The sequence below is a fragment of the Phasianus colchicus genome, chromosome 4 (genome assembly GCF_987193195.1).
Source record: "Phasianus colchicus chromosome 4, bPhaCol1.hap1.1, whole genome shotgun sequence".
In the NCBI taxonomy this organism is placed as follows: Eukaryota; Metazoa; Chordata; class Aves; order Galliformes; family Phasianidae; genus Phasianus; species Phasianus colchicus.
Window position 1 is genome coordinate 25,117,524 of NC_143439.1, and position 7,073 is coordinate 25,124,596.

The following is a 7,073-nucleotide window of genomic DNA, read 5'->3' on the forward strand; positions in this document are numbered from 1 at the left end:
CTCCGTGCAGTGTAGCAGTGGATCTTGCCCCTTTTTGTTGTTAACCAGCAAAAAAGGCTGCATCTGCTTATTCTCAGACATTAATACAGCTAAAGGAATAAGACATCAGAGGCCTGTGAATAAGAAGGTCTTTTTACATTTACAAAGCATTCGCTCCTGAATCCACCTCATCCAGATTGGGGAAAGTGCTTTTGGCACCAAGTCACCCTTCAGGGAAAGACTGATAATGATCACTAAAGACATACTACGGGCTCCTGCCTCGCTCACTTCAAAGACCTTCTCTCTTAATCAACATTAAATCATCATTTTGCCTTGGATATAGGGACAGCTGTACACAATCTATTTGTTTTAAAACAGATTAGGAATGGTTTTTCTGCCAGAGTATAAGCTGCATGATAAATGTACTTTAAAGATATAACAAGGAAAAACATTGCTCCTTTGCTTAGCTAGATCCTGATACTAGCTGAGAACATGAGGCATTTAACTGGGATTGGATCCTTACTTAGATGTTCAGCAACATCCAAGTGCACTCAGGAAATATAGTAATTTAGAAATATAAAATGTATCTATTGGTCTTATCTATGTATTCTGTTGAGTTGCTCATGGACAGCAATAGTAATGGTAAAAGTAAGTCATATAGAATCTTCTAGATCTTCCTCTTTTTATTTCTTTCTTTATCTATTTATTTATTGCCCTATTTTGTCCACTGACAGTCTCACAAATGGTAAGGTGACAACAAAGGCCTTTTATTACCCAGTTAAATACTGATAGCCTAATAGTGACTAAGTAATTAAGTAACAGTTCCTAGATATAAGGCTACACCCCTCATCTAGATTCACACGAGCTATTTTACACAGCTACTAGGCATCTCTCTAAAGGCAATGCAATGTAAGTGACATACTGACATGTGAGATTTAAAAGATTAGCCAAGAAACAAGGTGTATTTCCAGAATAGAACAGAATGTTTTGTGAATTAGTGGCTCTAGAAAAAAGTTTGGGAATCAAAATGAGTATGCAAATCAATATTAGTCCTGTAAAAATTTGTGGTGAATTGAGCTACTCATCTTTTGTGTGAGCAGAGAGAACATTGAAACTGGAATACTGTAACCAGCCCCGTTGATGTTTGCTTTTTATAGAGCTATATTGAAAAATGAAAGTGAACATAAGAGAGTGAGCAAATGAGAGTGAGCATAATAAAAAGAAAACATTTCACAAAAAGAAACTTGGAATGTTCAATCTGTATTGCTCTCTACCCCAAAAAATTTTTAAAAAGAAGATTGATAGGCAGCCTGATTACGTGATGCTATTTTCTTCATGGAGAGAAACTGATGTTTGTAATCTTTCACATATTACAGAAATACAATAATAATTTCAGGAACTGAAAGCTAAAGAGAGACAAATTCAAATATGAAATGAGTTCCAACTTCTAATAACAAGAAAGACAGTCAGAAAACATTTATCAAATGAAGCCATCTTTTCTGTGCTTGCTCTCTCCCTTGCTATCCTTTAGCCAAAATCAGCTATCTTTCGGTGGACTCAAGTTGCCTTAATCTCAGTGGTAGTTCATTCAGAAGGAACTGGTTGAAATGCTGCACCTTCCTAAATAAGAGTGGTCTGTGTGATCCAACATTCCATCTTGAGCTCAAGCTTTTCTCTCACGTTCTTGATTGAAATGCAAGCGTCACTGCACACCTAATATTTTCAGGCGGCTATCTTATTTGTGAGCATGTGACAAATGTGCAAGTGAATTGAAGTGATTATGAGTGGGAACAATGACACCTACGTTATACAAAGAAGGGATAGGAACTAAATGTCTACACAGTGAACATCCTATCCACCTAGTAAGATAGTATCATTCATTTCTTAAAAAAACAAACAAACAAACAAACAAAAACAAGAAGACATAAACAAAACCCAAGCAACCAATATTGTTAAGACCGTTATACAAACCTGTGAAACTAAATTACTAAGAATGGAAATTCCACGTTTTATGCTTTTATGATAAATCTCAGTTTTGTTTTAACCATCTCATCTTGTTGTAAATGTTCATTTCAAAATGAGGAATGTTTCTTACCTGATGCTTTTATGACAAAACTAAACTATTTCATTGTAAATGAACTATGTTTATTATTTATCTCATATATATATATATAAGCGTACTGATATATGATAATGATAATACAAGGTATGTTTCCTTGCCAGAAAGGTAAAGTCCAGTATAGCAAGGCAGATCTTAGCATTGATTTTATTCATGTTCAATTTAGTTTTGTGATGGTTAGGTAGTATATGAGAAATGCAGCTTAACTTCTTTATGTAGGTGTTATCATAAAAAATATTAGACTTCTGAGAGGTTACTGTTAGGCATGGTAATAGAGGAAGAAAAAAGGATGAATAGATAATGTTTTAACTAGCAAACAGTGCAGAGAAATAGCTATGTAAAGGGAGGTCAGAATATAAATGGAGTAAAAATCAGGTATATTATTGACAAAAAAAAAAAAAAAAAAAAAGATTAAAGATTGAGATAAGAATAATTCTGGTACTACCATAAAGAAGAAATTACAGAACATGTGGAAAAATTTTATCTTAGCTAGAAAAAGGCTCCACTTGAGAAATGCATAAATAATATTTTGAGTAAAGGGTGGCCAGTTCCTTATCCTCCCAGAAAACCTATTTCTTGATGGCTGAGAATTCACCAGATGATCTAGCTAGGAAGCGGGATGCAGGGAAGGAAAAGGCATATAAAATGAATGGTACGTGTCTGAATAACAACAGAATGCAAATCAAGGCAACATAAATTCAAGAAAAAGAGGGAGAGAAGGTTACTGTAGGGGCTTTATCTCTCTCCCCCCACAGGATACAAGCTATTTCCTTTGACTTTTGCAATGGTAATTTCAGGATTCTACTTCTGGCACTATCTGAGCTGCATGTATTTTCAGAACTTGGCAAGAAGACATTTAGAAGATTGAAGTTCTTTTATTTGAGACAGGGAATTCAACTTATTGCGCCGTGACAGTAAATAATGCATTTCTCCACTGAGGTCACCATTGCACAGACAACAGTAAATTTGCCATTTCTTATTTTTTTCTCTGTTTGACTTTGCAGCCTAAATAAATTTCTTCTCTTCATTGGGTAATTGTCCACATGGAGTCCATTTTTATTATGCTCGTGCTCATGGCTAGCTTCAGGCACAAGGAGCACGTACAGTCCAAGAATGGACCACATATGGATAACACATTTCAAAGATGTACAGATTCTGAGAGGTAAGTCCTTATTAATGTACATTTTACTGTGCAGCGTTGAGAAAATGAAGATGGAGTTCTCTGTCCATTGCCAATGCAAATTGCGGACCTGTCATAATGTGCAGTGGATAGACTTAGTTCTGTCTTCTCATCACATTTTTACTACTGAGTAATTCCACAATGTACTTTAAAACAATTAATAATTCAATAAGATTGAATAATGTTGTCCCTTTATAAAGTACATAAAGCTGACTAGAGAGTGAAAAATTAATTTCCCAAAATATATGTCAGCATGTTATATTTTTTAGAGATAACTACATACAGCGTTATATAAAAATGCTGAACAGCGTGACCAACGGTAATGGCAAGGGGAATAGCTATGGCTTTAATTAATGAAGGCAGTTATAGGACGTAGGAATAGCCATACTGGCTTAGATCAAAGCCTCAGTCTGTAATGGTGACCAGTAGCAGATGTTACAGGAATATAAGAAAGAGATGGCAAGTCCTGCTTCTTTTTCTGCAGTCAGGCACTGTAAGTTTATACAGTCAGACTTTCCTGAGGAGGGCCAGATACACAATAAGGCAACAACAGGCTATATCTTTAACTGCTTATTAACAGAAGTCTCCATTTTCCAGAGTCCTGTTTCATGTTGTGAAAGATCGTATTCTCTTGACAGAAGATGAGAAGTGGCTATGTATTTCTGATCTTCACTGAGCAGAAGATATCACCCTCTTTAGGGAAGCTATGGCACGCTGGATGCCAAGAGCAAGCAAAATACCTGAAGCATAAATCTGAGTTCATTCCTTATATCCAGCAAAACCACTGAAATTGCTGAGTGTCTGCCATCTTTCAGCATCAGTATATAAAACTCACAGACTCAATCAGATAACTGATCCTTATTGAACTGACAAATTATTACTTTGATTTTTAGTTTTATCTAGTATTAAAGGTAGAAGTAAAGTGTAATTTAAGAAAAATACAATACTTGAAACGTGCATTTTAATTCACTGAGTGGTGCTATTTCTTCTTTGCAAGAGGAGACACCTTTTATAGTTTTACTGGGACATAAGAAATATGTTTCTAGTAATTTATTTATTTCTGGACTCACCTTATCAGTAACTATAAGTAAACTTATAAGGTAACATTAAAAAAAATCACAGTGTAATTCCACTTTTAAGTAATAGCCAGTGGCTGCCAACGTGAAGTATCACAAATCTTTGGAACTCAGTTATACAGCTGTCAGATACAAAGGAAAAGGGAAGAATTGAAATCATGCCTAAGCTGCACTTGCCTTACAAACACAGTGAAGAGAATTAGAGTCCACAGTTTTGGTTAATTATGAAAAATAAGTAAAATAAGAAAAAAATGTACTATTTCTAAAAGAACTTACTCCTGTAATTGTTAAAAATGTTATGATTAAACGCTTATTTTAAGGCTATTATTTCCTTCATCATTAAGCTATGTTGGAGTGATTCCAGTGATCTTTGCATTTGTATACATTATGTATACAGTAAAGCAAAATGCATCAGATTTGCTTTAGGTGGATATTAGGAAAAGAAAAAGAAATGCCTTGTTTTTTTTTCTCATCCAACTTAATGACAAGATGTGTGACTTCCCATCTGTCAATGTTGAAATAAGGCAAGGAAAAAAGTTCTTTATTCACTCAGTTTTGAAAAACCGAGTGTATGTATTCAAATCAAAAGTAACCAACAGTATGTTCAATGCAAGATTCATAACTCATTAACTTTAGAAATTTAGGCCCACCTTTGCATTAATCTAATCTTGTGCCACAATATTCCCACTGAAAATGACATAGCTACACGATATTAAGTTAGGGAATGGTTTAGTATTTAGTTAGGCAGTGAAGGCAGGACCAGACGTAGAACTTCATGTCCCAGGTCTTCATTTACTTCCTCTTATTTGTATCCTCTGGTGTGAAGAATACAAATTTGTTCTGGTTGTATTTGCTTTGTGAATCGAACTAATGATTAAGAGCTTAGATTGATCAAACAAACAAACAAACAAACAAAAAAAAACAACCCACAAAACAAACATAACAGGAACAAGAAAGGTGAACAGAAAAACACTAAAGATGTCAAAAAAGCTAAGGAGGATTCTCATTTTCTTAATACTTCACAGAGTAAAACAACATTTTACAAAATGTTATACTGAAAATTATAATGGAAAAGTCAAAACTTCAACTCAGAGTGGTGTCTCTTGGTTTCGTTGGTATGTCTTAATACTATCTTTGAGGGAATATCAGATCCTATGTGGAAGGAGTATAGCAAAGTGAGCTGGTGTTCATTTCTTTCAGCTTACACACTTCCTCAGATGAGAAAGGGTTAAGCATGAATTAGGGATGCATGCAAAAATATATGGGTGAAGTAGGAAAAAAAAGCTGTTCTAGCTTGAGTCACTCCATCTGTTCCGTTAATTCAGTGGCAGACCTTGACTGGACCCTGGGATCTGCTAGTTCCACACTTCACACAACTTCTCTCTGTAAATTAAGTTGTTGGCCTGTGTTGCTGAGGGTTTAGGAAGGTGAGTGATGACCTTGGTTTGAGTATGTTTGTATAGAAACATGTCACTGCAGGATGATGTCTTTCCTCCAGGGACATAGGGCCCAATACTAACCATTTGTTAAGAAAATACCAAAGCTAAACATATCCAGAGTATGAAAGGATCCTACACCCTTGCCAAGTGTAACTTTCACTCATCTTTGAAACATCAACATGCACTGTATTTTAAAGGTTATTTTTAGCACTTGTCTTTTAAACTGTTTCCCATCTGATGTTAACATCTTGCAACTTTAAAACTAGTATGAGTTATTTTTATTATTGAAATGGGAAATCTCTTTAATATATTGTAGTATAGCAATATGTTTAATATGTGCTTTAAAAAGGAGATCTAAAATAGTATTTATGCTCAAGAATGAGGACATCTAATTCCAGAGAAGCCACATCATGCTTTCAAGTTTGATGTTTCTTTATATAGCAAAGATTAAAAATAAAATTTTAAGTAGGTTATAGTTCTCCTTTTCTTTTTCTTTCTTTCTTTCTTTTTTTTTTTTTTTTTTTTTTTTTTTTCATCTTCCTTGTAGTATTTTCTATGCATAGAAACAAGCAGTTCTCCAAGCAGTTCTCTAGGTTTTTGAGTTCTAGTGCATGTCTGTCAATGTCTGGAGAATTCTTTGAGAAATAATCTGAGAAAACTTGTTGTTAAATAGCAGAAGTTGTCTTGCTGTATTAATTTGGAAACTGTATGAAATCCTCTTGTTATCCCATGCTGATTCTGTCAGAGCAGTAGCTTTCCACAGCTCATGATGTCAGCAGGAAAACATGGAAAGATAAATTTGGATTAGAAACAATTTTTTTCAGATCAGGTAGTCTTAAAACTGAATCCTCAATTGCGTATTTGGATACCTAATTTTAGGCATCCTGAGCCGTTGGCCTTGTTTAATATTTCTATTCAGGATTGATTAATGTACAGTCAGGATGTTTTTCCATACAGGCAGCCTATAAATGTTACCTTTCTAAAGTTCAGTCCATACTTACTTGATGTATCTTCAAATAATTTATCTTCCTTCCCCACACTCTTTAAATATTTCAGCCTATTTTAGGTTATGAAACAGTTGTGAAAACGCTGATTTGGCTCTAGAGCTTTTCCAAAGTATGAGACACAGCTAGTGTGGGGGACAGAACTTTGTTTAAACAGGAGAGAATGAAATCTTAGCACAGTTAAGAGTCAGTGGGAGCTTTGCCACTAGCTTCCACGCAGCCCTGATTTTACCCAGTGAGCCAGCTTTGCTCTCAGGTGATGTAAATCAAGCAAGA